This window comes from Gopherus flavomarginatus, chromosome 23 (genome assembly GCF_025201925.1).
Source record: "Gopherus flavomarginatus isolate rGopFla2 chromosome 23, rGopFla2.mat.asm, whole genome shotgun sequence".
Taxonomy (NCBI): domain Eukaryota; kingdom Metazoa; phylum Chordata; order Testudines; family Testudinidae; genus Gopherus; species Gopherus flavomarginatus.
In genome coordinates this window covers 14,938,564-14,955,976 of record NC_066639.1, presented here as the reverse complement: position 1 = coordinate 14,955,976, position 17,413 = coordinate 14,938,564, and positions in this window count along the sequence as shown.

The following is a 17,413-nucleotide window of genomic DNA, read 5'->3' as shown; positions in this document are numbered from 1 at the left end:
GCTTGTGACGGAACTTCTGGGGAACCACCAGCTGCCTCCTGATCCCCATGACTCTACTTCCCCTGGGGGAGCCCATTCTCGGTACAGGAACCCCTTCTCCCACAGGAACCTCTCCTTGCAACCTCTCCTCATGGTCTGTACCGCACTAAGGTCAGCCCGGTCCCTGTGCTTCCGCAAGGAGGGATCTTTCTGCAACTCGGCCTGGAACTCAGCAGCTGGGACAGGAATGGGGACCGGCTCTCTCTTGCTGGCTGGGTCTGAGGCCGCAGCCTCTCTGCACCGTGCCCCTGGGCGTTCCCCGCTCCCTGAGTTAGGGTCCTGCACCTCAGGTCGAGTACCTTCCCCGTTTTCAGGGTGCAGTGCCATTTGCCGACTCTGACTACGAGTCACGACCAGGGCACTCTGGGTGTTACTAGGCCAGTCCTCAAGGTCCCCTCCCATTAACACGTCAGTGGGCAAATATTGGTGTACCCCCACATCCTTGGGGCCCTCCTTGGCCCCCCATTTCAGGTGTACCCTTGCCACGGGTACCTTGAATGGGGTCCCGCCCACGCCCATCAGGGTCAGGTAGGTGTCGGGCACCATCCGATCTGAGGCCACCACCTCGGGCCGGGCCAGCGTCACCTCTGCGCCCGTGTCCCAGTACCCAGTGACCTTCCTCCCATCCACTTCCAGGGAAACAATGCACTCTTTCCGGAGGGGCAGCCCCGCGCCCACCCGGTAAACCAAAAACCCGGAACCGGGAGCATCCACAGGTGGTATGTTGCCAACCCCCCTTTCCTGGGAATGTAGCCCCTCCTCCGATTGGGTTTTTACCCAGTCCACCCTCTGCGGGTTGGGTCTGCTTGGTCTGTCCCTGAGCTTGGGGCACTGGGCCCGTATGTGACCTTGTTGGCCACAGCGATAGCAGCCCATATCTCGTGGGTCCCCTTGAGTGGGTCGAAGGGACCTGCCGCTGGATGTTCCCCTTTTGGGGGGGTTCTCCATAGGCCCCCTTTGGGAGGTCCCATGATGACTCTCTCTCTGCGTTGAGGCAGGCTTGCTCCTTCGAGACTCCTCCCTGCCATCCCCTGCCCGACTGTCCACAAATTGGTCGGCCAGCTGGCCTGCATGCTGCGGGTTCTCCGGCTTCTGGTCCATCAACCACAGCCTCAGGTCGGACGGGCACTGCTCGTACAGGTGCTCCAGTATGAATAGGTCAAGCAGGTCCTCTTTAGTTTGGGCCCCAGCTGTCCACTTGCGGGCATACCCCTGCGCCCGGTTGACCAGTTGTAGGTATGTAACCTCACGGGTTTTACGCTGGCTCCGGAACTTTTTCCGGTACATCTCAGGAGTCAGCCCAAACTCGCGGAGCAGGGCCTGTTTGAACAGTTCGTAGTCCCCTGCCTCCGCCCCTTTCAGTCGGCTGTACACCTCCACGGCTGTGGAGTCCAGTAAGGGGGTGAGAACTGCGATCCTGTCTGCAGGGTCAACCCTGTGCAGCTCGCAGGCATTCTCAAAGGCCGTCAGGAAGGTATCTATGTCCTCCCCCTCCTTACGCCGGGGCAGCAAGTGCTTATCAAAGCTCTTTGTAGGCTTGGGTCCCCCCTCACTCACCGCAGCCGGGGCCTCACTTCTCCTCAGCCGGGCCAGGTCCAGCTCATGTTTACGCTGTTTCTCCTTCTCCTCCCGCTCATGTTCACGTTGTTTCGCCTTCTCCTCCAGCTCTCGCCTCTTTAACTCGAGCTCCTCCCGTCTCAGCTCCCTTTCATATTCCAGCCGCATCCGCTCCACGGATGCCGAGCGTTGCCGGGAGGATCCCCTGCTGGGGGGTGGGCTTCGCCGGGCGGATCCCCTGCTGGCCGGGGGTGTCACGGTGCCCTCGGTATACACTGGGCTCCTCCCCGCCCTTCCTCTACGCCTAGGAAGGGGGGGTCTCGGGAAGCCCTCGTCCGCCGGCTGACCACTCCCAGCGGGGACAGACACTGGTGCCTGCGCTGCATCTGCTCGGCTGCTTCCCTCAGAGACAGGGCTCTGTTCATTCATGCGGTCTCCCTGCTCCAGCTGGGCAATCAGCTGGTCCTTGCTGAGCCTCCCTGGGTGCAGCCCCCTCTGCTTACACAGCTCCACCAGGTCACACTTGCGCCGCTTGGCATACATCTTCCTGCTGGCCACTCACAGGCTGGGGTGCTCGCCGCTCCCCACGGTTTCCAGGGGGACCCCTAGTGCACCAGCCCTTCGTGAGGTCACCACCTCTCTGCCAGGGTCGAGCTGCAGACTCCTCCGCCCCTGGGACCACTCGCTGCAATCCCCCGGGGGACCCTGTTACTGCAAAGTCCTTCTCACTGGGCACACACTCCCAGGGGTTAACCACCCCTTCGTTTTACTGCTCCCCAGTCACTTACTGCAGGAAGCGCCGTCCACGGGGTGCAGTATCTCCCGCCGCTGCCACCAGTTGTCACGGAGTGTGGGGGAGTCCGGCCCTGCACCCCTCTTCCTGGGACCCACAGTGACTCTTAGCCAGCCAGTAAAACAGAAGGTTTATTGGACAACAGGAACACAGGTTACAGCAGAGCTTGCAGGCACAGTCAGGACCCCTCCACCGAGTCCTTCTGGGCTTTCAGGGTGCTTGGATCCTAGCTAGGATACCCTGAATTCCGCCCACACAGCCCCAAGCCCAAACTCAAACTGCTTCCCTCCTGCCACTCCCTTCCTTTGTGTTCCTTCCCGGGCAAAGGTGTTGACCTTTCCCCTCCCTTACCTAGCTCAGGTTACAGGCTCTGGCATCGTCCATCTCCTAAAGTCCTCCCCTGCTCTCCCACTCCCCACACAGACAGTCCCTACTGCATCACACACCATCTCAATCTCATCATCAGCTCTCCAGTGGCTTTTCCATATTCTCGCACTGTAGCAGATGGGGAAGCTGAGGCAGGGAACGGTGGAGCAGCTTTACCCAAGGTCACCCAGTGGCCAAGCCAGGAATAGAACCCAGGTCAGTCCTGACTCACCTCTACGCATCAAAATCCCAGTGGCTTCAAATACTCTGCCAGCTGATCTTCCTGTCTGGTGTCCTGCTGTGATCATCATCTGAGGCTGCAGAGAAAGAGTAAAAAAAAATAAAAAAAATCCCAAATATATCTGGCCAGTTGTGCATTGGAGAAACATTCCTTCCTGACCACTGCTGGTGGCTAGCTGAAGACCTGAAGCATGAAATTGGATTGGAGTTATTCTCTTCATGCATCAGTTTAACTGTATATAAACAGGGGACACAACTCCGCTGCTGAAAGTCAAGCACCTGTGTGAAGATTAGGGGCCTTTTCTGGAGGCCCAGCAGAAACAGATTTTTCTTTAGAAACCAGAACAAATCAATGTCCTTTTCTCCGCAGTGTTGGCGGGGGGAATGGATTTTCCCATCCTTCAAGAGGCTGAAATTTCCCCCCAGCTCGAATCCGGACCAAAAAAAAGTCATATTTGCAGACCAAAGAAGATTTTTTTCCCCATTTTAGACCAGTTGAAGTGTTCTGTTCCCAAAAAAACCTTTTGAAATGTTCAGTTTGGATTTTGAAGTTCTTCTCTTCTTTACGCCTTTTTTTCTTTGTTCAGCTCACGTAAATTTGGAAACCAAAAAGCCACTTCCAATGGGAAACCATCTGGATTTTTTTTTTTGCTTGTTCTGAAAAAAAATCTCGAAACGAAACATTTGGGCAATTCTCCCTCGACATTTTTTTGAAGCTGAAAATTCATTGAACGCGACCCTGTTGTGTGAACAGTTTGGGAATGGAGAAAACAGTATTTTTTTGACCAGCCCCGCCTGATGCGTTGAACAATTCCTAAGCAGCTCGATCTACCCCTCACAGACTGCAGCCTCGTTCCCAAAGTGTTGAAGGAGAAGTGTTGACGGATGAGCGGCAGATCGCCGTAATGTTCTTCAGAATCTCAGCTTGCGTGTTTTTTTTTTTAAAAAAAACAAGTCTCCGGATGTTATAGTTATTGTCAAGAAGTGGGGTTTTAGTCACCTTGTTATGTTGCATGCGGGTCTTACTGTCCTGTATTAATACGGTGCGTGCCTCAGTTTCCCTGTGCATTGCACCAATGACTAGGTGGTGGGAATTGTGTGTGTGATTTTTTCTGAGGCCCTCGGGGGCAGGTGAGGCTGCCCAGGTGTCTGCTCGTATGTAACCTGAGACCCAGGAAGGGGATGTGACCAGGTAACGCCTTTTGCCAAGGAAGCGGGGCAAAGACCAGGAGGAGGAGCAATGGGGTGCTGGGGGTCGGGTCGCTGGAAGCAGGCAGTGTGCAGTGTGCGACTGGCAGAGGGGGAGGCCAGGGCGTCTGGGCCAAGACGGACTTGGCTGAAAGTCACTGATTTCTGGGCTAAGTTCTGTTCTCCGCTGTGTCCCTGCCGACTAATAAACCTCCTGTTACTGGCTGGCTGAGAGTCACATCTGACTGCGGAGCTGGGGGGCAGGGACTCGCTGGGGGAAGCGCGCGGGGGGATGAGGATGCTGGATGCCCCGAGGTCAGCCCCAAAAAGTGGAAGCCGTGTAAGCTCCTTGCCCTGGAAACAGTCTGCTCACAGAGAGGAGGCCCCCCCAGAGTCCTGCCTGGCTTTGTAGGGAGCAGTTCCAGAGCATCGCCCTGGTGACTCTGTAACAGTTACAGAGAAAACCTTCAAATTGCGTCCTGAGCATCAGCAACGCTGCCTGAGTCTGCTCAGAGCCTGAGCCCAATGCTAAGAGAGCCGGGAGCTGCCTCAAATGTAACCAGTACAGAGACATCAGCCACAGACGTGTACAGGCTGTGATGCTGTGTGACAGCTGAGAGATACTATGAATACGATTGTAAAATTGCAATGCGTTGTGCCAGATCCGCCATGCAAGGTATCTGCAGAAATGTTATGATGCGCCGGGCAGCTTGTGTTGGAATCAAAGGAAGCGCAGGCCGTGTGGTGAAAGAGGCGGCTGCATCTTCTCCATTTTGTCTGCAGTCCTGCGTCTTACCTCGGCAGGAACCTTTCTACCAACCGAAGCTCCGAGCACAGGACTGAATCAGAGAATCATAGAGGATCAGGGTTGGAAGGGACCTCAGGAGGGATCTAGTCCAGTCCCCAGCAGGACCAACCCCCAACTAAATCACCCCAGCCAGGGCTTTGTCAAGCTGGGCCTTAAAAACCTCTAAGGAAGGAGATTCCACCACCTCGCTAGGGAACCCATTCCCGTGCCTCACCACCCTCCTAGTGAAATAGTGTTTCCTAATATCCAACCCAAACCTCCCCCACTGCAACTTGAGACCATCGTTCCTTGTTCTGTCATCTGCCACCACTGAGAACAGCCAAACTCCATCCTCTTTGGAACCCCCTTCAGGTAGCTGAAAGCAGCTATCAAATCCCCCCTCACTCTTCTCTTCTGCAGACTAAACAATCCCAGTTCCCTCAGCCTCTCCTCATAAGTCATGTGCTCCAGCCCCCTGATCATTTTTGTTGCCCTCCCCTGGACTTTCTCCAATTTTTCCACATCCCTTCTGTAGTGTGGGGTCCAAAACTGGATGCAAAACTCCAGGTGTGGCCTCACCAGTGTCAAATAGAGGGGAATGATCACATCCCTTGATCTGCTGGCAATGCTCCTACTAATACAGCCCCAAATGCCGTTGGCCTTCTTGGCAGCGAGGGCACCCTGCTGACTCATATCCAGCTTCTCGCCCACTGTTAACTCCCAGGTCCTTTTCTTCAGAACTGCTGCATGACCCATCCAAGCTCTGGACGTGTTCCAGAGGGACTTGCAAGCCAGCAAACTCACCAATACTGCTAGGAAGCTGATATATGGACTCTGAAGTCTTTGTAGGTACGTGACTGTTTTACCATTTGACGTCTCTCTCCTTGTTCTCTTTATAATAAACCTTTAGTTTTAGGCACTAAAGGATTTGGCCGACTGCGTGCTGTTTTGGGTAAGATCCAAACCGATACTGACCTGGTGATGTGCCTGATCTGTCGGGGACAGAAGAACATTTTGTATATGGGAGCAGAGTTTTTTAATGACCTCTCACTGGACTGGCCCTAGGCGCTGACTGGGAGCCAGAGAACTGGAATGCAGTAAGATCACCGGCCGATTTCTTTTTTGCTTCTCGATAAGCAGTGCGGGGGAATCAGAAGCACAGTCTGGGACGGGTTGGGGAATTTAACTTCAGTGTTACCCAGCAGTCGTGGGAGGATCTGCGCTCCCTTCTGCAGTCTGCCCTGACCTTGGCATTTCCAGTGAGGGCTGCCCTGGGTCGCACAGGCCTGGATCCCAGGAGACGAGGGGGGTGGTAGGTGCTAGGAGTGTGAATACCAAAGCCCCTCACTCCCGACCCGCAGCCCCTGCTAGCCCAGCCCTGGGCTACCCCTCAGCTCTGTCAGTGCCCCTCACTCCCGACCCACAGCCCCTGCTAGCCCAGCCCTGGGCTCACCACCCCCAGCTCTGCTAGTGCCCCTCAATCCTGACCTACAACCCCCCAGTAGCCCAGCCAGTCTCCTGCCCTGGCCCTTGATGCCAGACTGGGGCCCCATGTCCCATTCTCCACTCTCTCAGGCCAGCTGGTCTCTGTTCTTATCCAGAGCCCCACTGGGAAATCGCTGAGTTTCATTTCAGGAGAAGAGGAAGGGGAAAATTCCCCCTCCGGCTGGGCCTTGGCTCCGCTCTGCAGTGGGATTGGCCATCTCCAGCTCTGAGAGAGACATTTCCCAGAAACAGGAAGAACCAGAGGACTGCAGAGCCGGCCTGAAGGAAGAGGCTGTGGGGCCAGCACTGGGGGACAGAAATGTACCTGCCCCCATCCCATCTCCTTGGGGAGTTGCAGTCATCCCCGCTGTGATACTGAGAGGGAAGTGGAACCCACGAGTCCTGGCTCCCAGCCCCCCCTACTCTAACCACCAGCCCCCGCTCCCCTCCTAGAGCTGGGGACAGAACCCAGGAGTCCTGGCTCCCAGCCCCCCCTGCTCTAACCCACCAGTCCCCACTCCCCTCCCAGATCCGGAGAGAGAACCCAGGAGTCCTGGCCCTGCCTGCACTAGTGTGGTCTGGCAAGGAGTCTCTGGGGCTACAGACCCCGCACCCTGTCCAGCCCCAGGCCCTGGCTCAGAAATTGGAAACGGAAATCCTGCCTCGGGAGCAGGTTTGGAGGCTGTGGGGTCTCTGGGGGGACTAGAGTGAGGGGGAGGGGCAGCAGGCAAGGGGACGGAGTGACTGGCCCCACACAGAGACAAACACACCAAGATCGGTCACACACACCGACCCACAAACACACACCGATAGTACAGACACATACAGACATCCCCCCGCCCCGCAGCACACACCAGACTCGGAGACTCACAAACGCCCCACAAATTGCACACCCCGACACAGACACACCAAGACCCACCAACACACAGCTCTCTCTGTCACAAAGAGACATGCCCTCAGGGCTCAGACGACCCACAGATATCACACACACACGCTTACACTCCCTTCCCGCTTGGGCTCACCTGCAGATTTTTGAAGCCTACGCCCCACTCCATTATCCAAGTCAGTCATGAGAATACTAAATCGTCCCGGAGCCAGGACTGACCCCTGCAGTATCCTGCTAGATTTGCCTTCCCAGTCTGACAGTGATCAACTGATAACTACTCTTCGAGTCCGGTCTTTCAGCCGGTCATGCACCCACCTTATATTGATTTCATCCCTCCCATGTTCCCCGGGTTCACTTCCGACAACGTCCCGTCTCTCTCATGTCTACTGCTCCCCCATCTTTTAGGGGGTTAGCCCTGTCAAAGGATCACCCACAGATCTCAGTCGACCTTTGCCCCACAGCATCCTCATGGTCAGCTAATTATCCCTCCACGCTCCCCCAAATCCTTTTCCGAGTACCTGCTTCCCTGGAGAGGGTCCCCAGGCCGGTAAGTCAGACCTGCACTTGTCTTGATGACGAGTGGGCTGGGTTGAGAGCACGATCAAGTGCGTTGACCTGGTATGCATCCGTCTGTTGTCTGGTACGTAGATCGGAAGCGATTTGTACAGCATCGAGCGCAAGGGCCCTACAGTAACAGAAATAATCCATAATAATTAAGAATAATCAATTATCCAGAGAAAGGGTTGATGTTTCCTCAACAACTACACTTGGGAAGCATCACGCTAGGTTATAACACCCGCTAGGGGGCTGTAAATGGGTTACCTCTGTAATGCCAGTGTTGAGGGAGGGAATGGGGTAACCCTATGGACTAGTGGCTAGGGACGCCGGAGTCTGTGTTTAGAACCATAGAAGATTAGGATTGGAAGGGACCTCAGGAGGGATCTAGTCCAACCCCCTGCTCAAAGCAGGACCAACCCCAACTAAATCATCCCAGCCAGGGCTTTGTTAAGCCGGGCCTTAAAAACCTCTAAGGAAGGAGATTCCACCACCTCCCTAGGGAACCCATTCCAGTGCTTCACCACCCTCCTAAGGAAATAGTGTTTCCTAATATCCAACCTAAACCTCCCCTACTGCAACTTGAGACCATCGCTCCTTGTTCTGTCATCTGCCATCGCTGAGAACAGTCCAGATCCATCCTCTTTAGAACCCCCTTCAGGTAGTTGAAAGCAGCTATCAAATCCCCCCTCACTCTTCTCTTCTGCAGACTAAACAATCCCAGTCCCCTCAGCCTCTCCTTGTAAGTCATGTGCTCCAGCCTCCTGATCATTTTCATTGCCCTCCGCTGGACTCTCTCCAATTTGTCCACATCCCTTCTGTAGTGGGGGGACCAAAACTGGACCCAATACTCCAAATGAGGCCTCACCAGTGCTGAATAGAGGGGAATAATCACTTCCCTCGATCTGCTGGCAATGCTCCTACTAATGCAGCCCAATACGCCGTTGGCCTTATTGGCAACAAGGACACTCTGCTGACTCATATCCAGTGTCTCATCCACTGTAACCCCGAGGTCCTTTTCTGCAGAACTGCCATTTAGCCAGTCGGTCCCCAGCCCTAATCCCAGCCCTGCCAGGAGCCTGCTGTGTGATCCCAGGCTAATCTCTGCCTCACTGTTCACTCTGATGTACAGCACGAGTCACTTCTGGAAAAGGTGGAACGAGAATTGCATGAAATTCTCCTGCTAGTGATCGTCAATTGCTCTATCCTCCCAGCCCCGGATTTGCCTCTCACGCTGGTTTCACGCCACAAATAAAAGAGGATGTCTCTCTGGAATCTGTAAATGAAATTATATGAACCTCCTTCCTTTCTTCCTCATTGACCAGTAATTCAAAGTCACTGGTTGCAAAGTTCAATGGCTTAGAGCGTGTGTGTGTGTGGGGGGGGGGGGGTTGACATTTTCCCATCAAAACATGGCATTTGCAAAACATTTTGTTTAGATTCTGACCTCTTTTTTCCATGGGGGAGAGCTGGATTTTTTTCTCTCGCCAGCGCCATTATAAATCTGATATTTCAAACCTTTTGAGTATTGAAGTAGAGTAGAACCTCGGAATTACCAACCCCAGAGTTACGAACTGACCGGTCAACCGCTCACCTCGTTTGGAACTGGAAAAAAATTAAAAAAAAAAAGCAGCATTTTTCTGCTGCATAGTAAAGTTTCAAAGCTGCATTGAGTCACTGTTCAGCTGCAAACTTTTGAAAGAACCACCATAATGTTTAGTTCAGAGTTACAAACATTCCAGTTACGACCCACCTCCATTCCTGAGGTGTTTCTCACTCTGAGGTGCCATTGTACTAAAAATATGCTTATCTGACGACTAGATGGCAGCAAACCTCTACAGAAATAATCTGTAGCTGAGTTATCGGCTTGGGGGCCAGGACTCCTGGGTTCTCTATCTGGCTCTGGGAGGGGAGTTGGGGCTGGTGGGTTAGTGCAGTGGGGCTGGGAGCCAGGACTCCTGGGTTCTCTCCCCGACTCTGGGAGAGGAGTGGGGGCTGGTGGGTCAGAGCAGGGGGGCTGGGAGCCAGGACTCCTGGGTTCTCTCCCCAGCTACAGGAGGGGAGTGGGGGCTAGTGGGTCAGAGCAGGGGGGCTGGGAGCACAGATTCCTGGGTTCTATCCCCGGCTCTGGGAGGGGAGTGGGGCCTAGTGGGTCAGAGCAGGGGGTCTAGGAGCACGGATTCCTGGGTTCTATCCCTGGCTCTGGGGAGGGAGTGGGATCTAGTGGCTTAACGGAGGGATTTGAACATTTTCCCATCAAAATTTGGCAAATTAAACGCTTCACTCTGAATGTGTCAAAACGGGATTTTTTTTGTCGCAAAGAACAAATTGTCACGTCTGCCCCCTTGTGGTGGAAAGTCTGAGTATTGGGCAATTGGCATTTTCTAACGAAAAGAAAGTTCGATGCCAAAAATTCCTGACCGAATCAAGTCAAAAAAAGACTCTGCTACTGGTAGCCATGGGATTTTGGAGGAGATTCCACCGTCACAGATCCGCAAGATCTATGCTTAAGCAGACACTTGGGAAGACCTCTTCAGTGTGCCAGGCCCCCCCAAGGGGTTCCAGCCCTTCCAAGAGTATCCACGTTTCCGCAATGCCCGTGAGCTCTGCCCAACAAGTTCAAGGCTTTTGTGCTCCTCAGGGACACACACCTCAGCAGGATTTGCAGTGACACCCGACGGACCTTCAGAACAGGGTCGGGTTTGTCAGTCAGCTGGAACATGGCATCAGGAAGTCCTTAGGTTCGCACAGAAGAGCAAAAGATAAGACCAAGTCCGACCTGCCCAGTGCCAGGGCTCCGTCGAGCCGTACCGCTGTGGAATGATCTCGCTTCCTTCCTCTGTTTGTGTTCCTTTGTCACAGTCTGGGGGCAGAGCTGCGGCTGCTGCGTCTCCTTCAGCTGCCTTTCCCTGAGCTCTGTGAAGCTCGAAAGCTTGTCTCTTGCACCCACATAAATGACATTATCTCCCCCGCCTTGTCTCTCTCTTATCCTGGGACCAACATGGCTACAACAGCACTGCAAACGTCCTAAAACCAATGGAAATCAGATGCCTATTACCACTGGCCTTAGAATCTGAGCTCCCTCCTAGGTCATGGGCGAGGAGGCTGCGTTCAGAACAGTGTATAAGAGTTGACGTGCTAGAGCTTACCTATCTTAAACAGCGGTAATATTGCATGGACTGAGGGCTCTCCGTGTGCTTTAAGCTACTTGGTGTGGTGTTCAGGACTTCAGACATCAGAAGCTTAAGCAGCTGAAATCACGGTCAATACCTTCAGATGGACGAAGGTTTTCTAGACCTTGGAAGTGTTGGAAGAAGGAGATCTGGGATGAACCTAAGAAAGGAGCAGGCTCCTGGTGTGTTAATCTGGGTGTAAACCCTCCAGAGATCAGAATCAGCCCCATGTCCTCCAGGAGTAACTCCACTGCTTGACACCCACGTGAGAGGGGAATGGGCCCCGATTGATGCCAGTGGAATTACTCCCGATCGACACTGGAGTGAGAGGGGAACGGGACCCATGGACTCCAGTGGAGTACTTCTGAATGATGCAGGGATGTGAACACATGAGGAATCAGCCCCAATGTTTCAGCCGGAGGAAGACACCAAAGGGACCGACAAAGACTGCCTCCATCAAGCAGTAGAGAAAACGCCTGGGACTTAATGACAGCGAGGATGCGCAAAGAGAGTCGCAGGATAGACAGGGCTGGCGACGTCCGAAGCGAGGTCCAATGGTACAGGAAGAATTCAGATAAGAATGTCTACATGGAGAATTATCTCAGCATAGCTATGTTAGTCAGCTTCCTCCCGCGGACATGACCCAAAGCTCAGACTAGCCGATAGCTCTAGGTGCAGACTATGTGGGAAGCCTGTTTGTCCAATAAAAGATATTTCCTCACCCACTTTGTGTCTCTGCTATGTTTATGAACAGAACAGACCAGCTAAGCATTTCTTGGAAGGCCGGCGGAGGAGTCTCAGAATGCAAAAGCTAAGAATTCTTCGTGGGAATCACCATCAATGGGAAAAATATATTCTTGGAAGAAAAAGGTTTGGGCGACTTGGAAGAGCAGCTGAGAATCTCTATGAAATGGTGTATTGAAAACTGTAGTGTATCGCTTCTCGGCTCTCAATGGAGCTGAGATGTGAAAAAATTATCTAAGTTGTGTCATTTCAAATTCTCAGCCATTTTCCTGGTCCTGCAGGCTGGCTGGTGGGGTCTGTAGGGAAGCATACACTTTAGGTCTAGTAGCAGTCAGTTTACAGCCAGCCAGCCTAGAAAAGTGAAGTGAATTTTCTCTTTTTTTTTGGGTGGGGGGGGGGGAGCAGCCTGTTTTGTCTCTCTCTGTTTTTGGTTCTTGTGTGTAAAGGTTCTCCATCGTCTCCAGAATTTTATCTTGGTTTTTTTCTCTCTAACTTCTCTGCTTCTCCCTGAACATATTGTCCCTATACCAGGGAGAAGGAGTAGTAGCATTTTCATGAGCAAGATATGTGCCTCAGTTTCCCCTATCTACTTGGTACTGCTAGCCACTGGGTGCGAAGAGGTTAGTTTCTTCCTTGGGGTGGGGGAATGGGGTCAGAGTCCCAGAAGGCAGGCCTGAGTTGGTACAAATGAAGTGTCCAGAACGGTCGATGAAGCAAAAAGGCAAGAGATGAAACCCAGAGGGCTGCAGGCAGGGGATCCCATCGACAAGGACTCTGAGTGAAGACTAACCAAAGATATTAGATCCTGGATTTCAGGTGACTAAAAATGCCAGCTTCTTTTGGAAGTCGGCCCTGAATCTCTGCAAATCCCTAAAGGACGAAGTCTCTGCTGGGGAGCCATGGGGACAAACGAGCTGCAGGGCCCAGTCATAGAATTATAGAAGACTAGGATTGGAAGGGACCTCAGGAGGTATCTAGTCCAACCCCCTCCTCAAAGCAGGACCAACGCCCAACTAAATCTTCCCAGCCAGGGCTTTGTGAAGCTGGGCCTTAAAAACCTCTAAGGATGGTGATTCCACCACCTCCCTAGGGAACCCTTTCCAGTGCTTCACTACCCTCCTACTGAAATAGTGTTTCCTAATACCCAACCTAGACCACCCCAACAGAGTTGGGGAAAAAGTGTGTGTGTGTCGGGGGCTAGCACAACAAAACAGGGTGCAACCACAGAGGCTGGACGAAGTTTGACACAGGACAAAAAAGATTTGGGGGTTGTGTGGTGGATCATCAGCTGAAGTGAGCTCCCAGGGCAATGCTGTGAAAAGAGCTAATGCGATCCTGGAACATACGAACAGGGGACTCAAGTGGGAGCAGAGAGGAGATTTTCCCTCCGGATTTGGCATTGGTGCGACTGCTTCTGAAATCCTGTGTCCAGTTCCGGTACCCAGAATTGAAGAAGGATGTTGGTGAGTTCCAGAGGGATCAAAGAAGAGCCACGAGAATGATTCAAGAACTAGAACTTGATCTGGTTCGCTTCAAAAAGAGAAGGGTTACACTGGGATCAAGTCACGCCTAGTCAGTACCTCCAGGGGAAGGAAGTTGATTTCAGTAGAGTAGGAACAAAGAGCCTTGGAGAATCTGGGCCAATGATAGCGACCTCCTTGGTAAAGGGCTTTGAGATCTGCTGACGAAAAGAGCCAGACAAGAACTAGGGATTCTTATTATCCAACCTTGTTGCACTTACAAATTTCATCCCCGAGTAACTCTTTAAAGTAAACCTTGCTTCCTGAAAGGGGGAAGAGTGGGTACCAGACAGTAGCTAAGATCAGAACCATGGTCTGAACCCAGGTGTTTTCAAAACAGAACTGCAACATTTTGATGTCTGTGATTTTTAGTGGAGGGGGCAGGGAGCTGTATTGCAGGAACTCTTTGCTCGAATGACCTCTAGGATTACTAGACCTACCATGTGTCCCCCTGAGGTACAATAATTTTCAAGATAATCCAAGCTAGCCGGTGTGGATTTTAGGGCACACAGAAAAATCTGCTGTTAAAAGGAAGCTCATCTCAACCTTAACTAAAGTGGGGCCCCCTGGCCAAGATAACACTGATTATCATGAAGGTCCCAGTGTGACACTGTGGCCAAAAGGGCTTAAGGAGATTCTTGGATACGTAAGCAGAGGCAATTTGAGTAGGAGTGAACAGGTTCTATTACCTCTGTATTTGGCACCAATGCTGGAATCATAGAAGGTTAGGTTGGAAGGGACCTCAGGAGGTATCTAGTCCAACCACCTGCTCAAAGCAGGACCAATCCCCAGACAGATTTTTACCCCAGTTCCCTAAATGGCTCCCTCTAGGATTGAACTCTCAATCCTAGGTTTAGCAAGCCAATGCTCAAACCACTGAGCTATCCCTCCCTCAAGTTCTGGTACCCACGGTTGAAGAAGGATACGAATGAATTGGAGACGGGTCAAGGACGAGCCATGACAATGATTAAGGGACTGGAAAACATGCCCTATTGTGAGAGACTCCCGGAACAAATCGAAGGTTAAGGGGTGACTTAATCCCAGGCTACAAGTACCTACACGCAGAAATATATTTGGTAACAGAAGGTACTTTAATCTAGCAGACAAAGGTCTAACAAGATCCGATGGCTGGAAGTTGGAAGGAGACAAATTCAGACTGGAAATAAGGTGTAAAATTTTAACAGCCAGGGGAATTAACCATTGGAAGGACTGTGATTGATTCGCCATCCTCGGCGATTCTTCAATCAAGATTAGATGTTTTCCTGAAAGATCTGCTCTAGTTCAGCCAGGAACCAGTTCAGGGCAGCTTTATGCCTGTTATAGGAGGTCAGACTGGATGATCTGGCTTAGGATGTACAAAATAAAAAAAATAATAAAGCAAATAAAAAAACCACTCACAAATAAATCTTCTCAAAGATTAACATGTTCACTTACCCGCTAGGTGGCAGAGATGAACTGAGTGAAGAAACATACTGATTTGATTCTGTTGCGCAGTACTTTGAAATAGAATGAGATAAGCGCCAAGATCCTCTAAAATATTCCTGTGTGTTTACCAATATAGATACATCTGATGTTTAGACACATGCCCAACTCCACTAAACCGTCGATTTCGCCCGATCCACCGCTAACACCAATTTTATTATACAATTCTGAGCAAGCTAGTCTTCAAATATGTCTAACGAAGTAAGCTCTAAAGAGCGAAGGGAACCGTTCTATTGCACGAAATTAAAATGTTTAGCAAATGTTTGGGGTGCTTATGTGGACAGCTAAATAAGATTCAAAATAGAAATGCGTGTGCCTTCCAAAAAATACACACATATATAAGAACGGCAATACGGAGTCAGATCAATGGTCCACATAGCCCAGTATCCTGTCTTCTGACAGTGGCTATTGACAGATGCTTCAGAGGATATGCTACTAGGAAATCATCGTGCTTGAGAAATATGGCTGTTAAGCTAAAAAACAAACTCCTTTGAGCTATGAGATTCACTGAGTTTTGAGGAAACTCAGCCAAAGTTATCAAGTTACATGTAGTTTAAGAGCTTGGTAGGAAATGGTGTTTTGGTCCTGTGAACATTTGGGAGAGTTTGGAAAACTTTCCAGTCCCAAATCAGGAGGGGGAAAAAAACAAACAAAAAACCAAAAAAACAAACACCCCCCCCCAAATGTTAATGTTTTCACCAACTGAAAATCCCCCCTCCCTCCCACAAAAAAAATTAGTTCAGGTCAATCAAAACATTTTGTGTCATTTTCAAATGTTTCATGTCAGTTTCAACCATACTAGGGTTTTAAATTTTTTGTCTTCTAATTAGTTAAACATTTCAAAATAAAAAACCAACATTTCAAAGTGGAAAACACAATTTTTGGTTTTGAAACATTCAGAATTTTTTAAAAATGTTTCACATCAAGAAATTTGTCCCAAACTGAGCATTTCCCACAAAAGTTTGGTTTTGACATTTTCCAGTGAAGAAACGTCATGTGGAAACATTTTGCACTGGCTCTCATGGTTTTGCCTGGAAACCATGGGAAAAAAAACCCAGAGTGTTGTCATTTTGTAAGTATCCCCAAACTCTGGGGGTAATTGATGTGAATGGGAATGTTTCTCATTTCAGAGCAATTGGCTCAGGCTCTCTGCAGACTCAGGCAGCATTGCTGCATCGAGTATGCTCAGGGCAGCTCCCACCCCCTTAGAACTTTAGCACTAAACTCCCTGAAAACTTTGTCTCAGGTACTAACACAACACGATTCAAGAAAGGATTGGACATTCATGTCAATAAGAATATCCAGAGTTCCAAAGTTGATTAGCATTCACTGTTGTAAGAGATCATACTCCTTATGCTGCCAGGTTTAAACCAATCTCTTCCTAAAGGGATCAGAAGAGGATGTGAGGGACAGATTATCTCACTTCTGTCTACAGAGGGGTTCTTCCACCTTCCTCACAAGAACCTGAGACAACATGTTGGTCTAGATCCAGTATGGTATAGCCTAGGCTTTCCTAATGAACCTGCATCACTGCTCCAGGTACCCCCATATTACAGATGGGGAAATCTGAAACCGAGGCAAAAGGTTAACATTTTGGGTGCCCCAAACCAGGCACTCAGGTGCACAACTAGCCCCATAGACAACCGGCCTGGTGTTCAGAGGCCGGTGGCTTCCATAGACTTCTGCTTACAAGGCCTAAATATGGATTTGAGAGTCTACCTTTAGACGTGAAAATTTGGGAAGTAGCTGTGTTGATGGAAAGAGGATATAAAGATACCTTCCACTTCTGGTCCTGGGCTGCAGGCCCAACTACATGCCACCCTGCCGGGGCCCCTGATGAAAGGGGTAGGAGCAGGCACAGCTGGCTATTCTTAGACACTAGGCAGCTGAGAGAAGTTTGTTAAATATGTCATTTCTCTCCCTTTGAAACATCCTTCACGCTCTTTAACGAACAGCGTTTCTATCTGCTTGCGCTTATTTACTCATGGTTCGGAGGCTGCCCAAGATGATCTGGAATAGCTCAAATAATGCTACTATCCAGGCATGCTGCAAAAGACCTTTGTTAGGCAGGATCTCTAGAGACGGCTTCCTAGATGAAGGGATAGGTAGCTGGCTGTCCGAGACCCTGAGAAGCAATGATTTTAACACTGCTCAGATTTTATTTCATTACATGATTAATTATGCTAGGGTGTATCAGCATGCCAGAAAGGCATCTTTCAGATTCGAAATCTAAAAACAAAATAAAAATAGCCCAGGAACTGGGCTGGGGGCTTCCCATTCAGTGTTATAATCTATGCATCCATGTTAGAACGACAAGGGACCCAAGAGAGAGAATTAATGCGGACGGCACACAGCTCCCTTTCCCTCTGCTTAGCCTCGGAGAGCTGAAATCCAACCACATCTGACCTAGTTACACTGCTCTTTTATGCACGTACCTCTTTTATGCCTGTCACACAGCGCCGCACGGGTGGATTTTAATAGCTTCGCTGAGGCTGTTTTCTGCTCAACTCCCATCCCTTCTGACACCTCTCTCTCAACCAGGGACAGCTGGCCAACCTTCTGAGCACGAGGCACTTTTGAACATCTTAGAAGCGACTT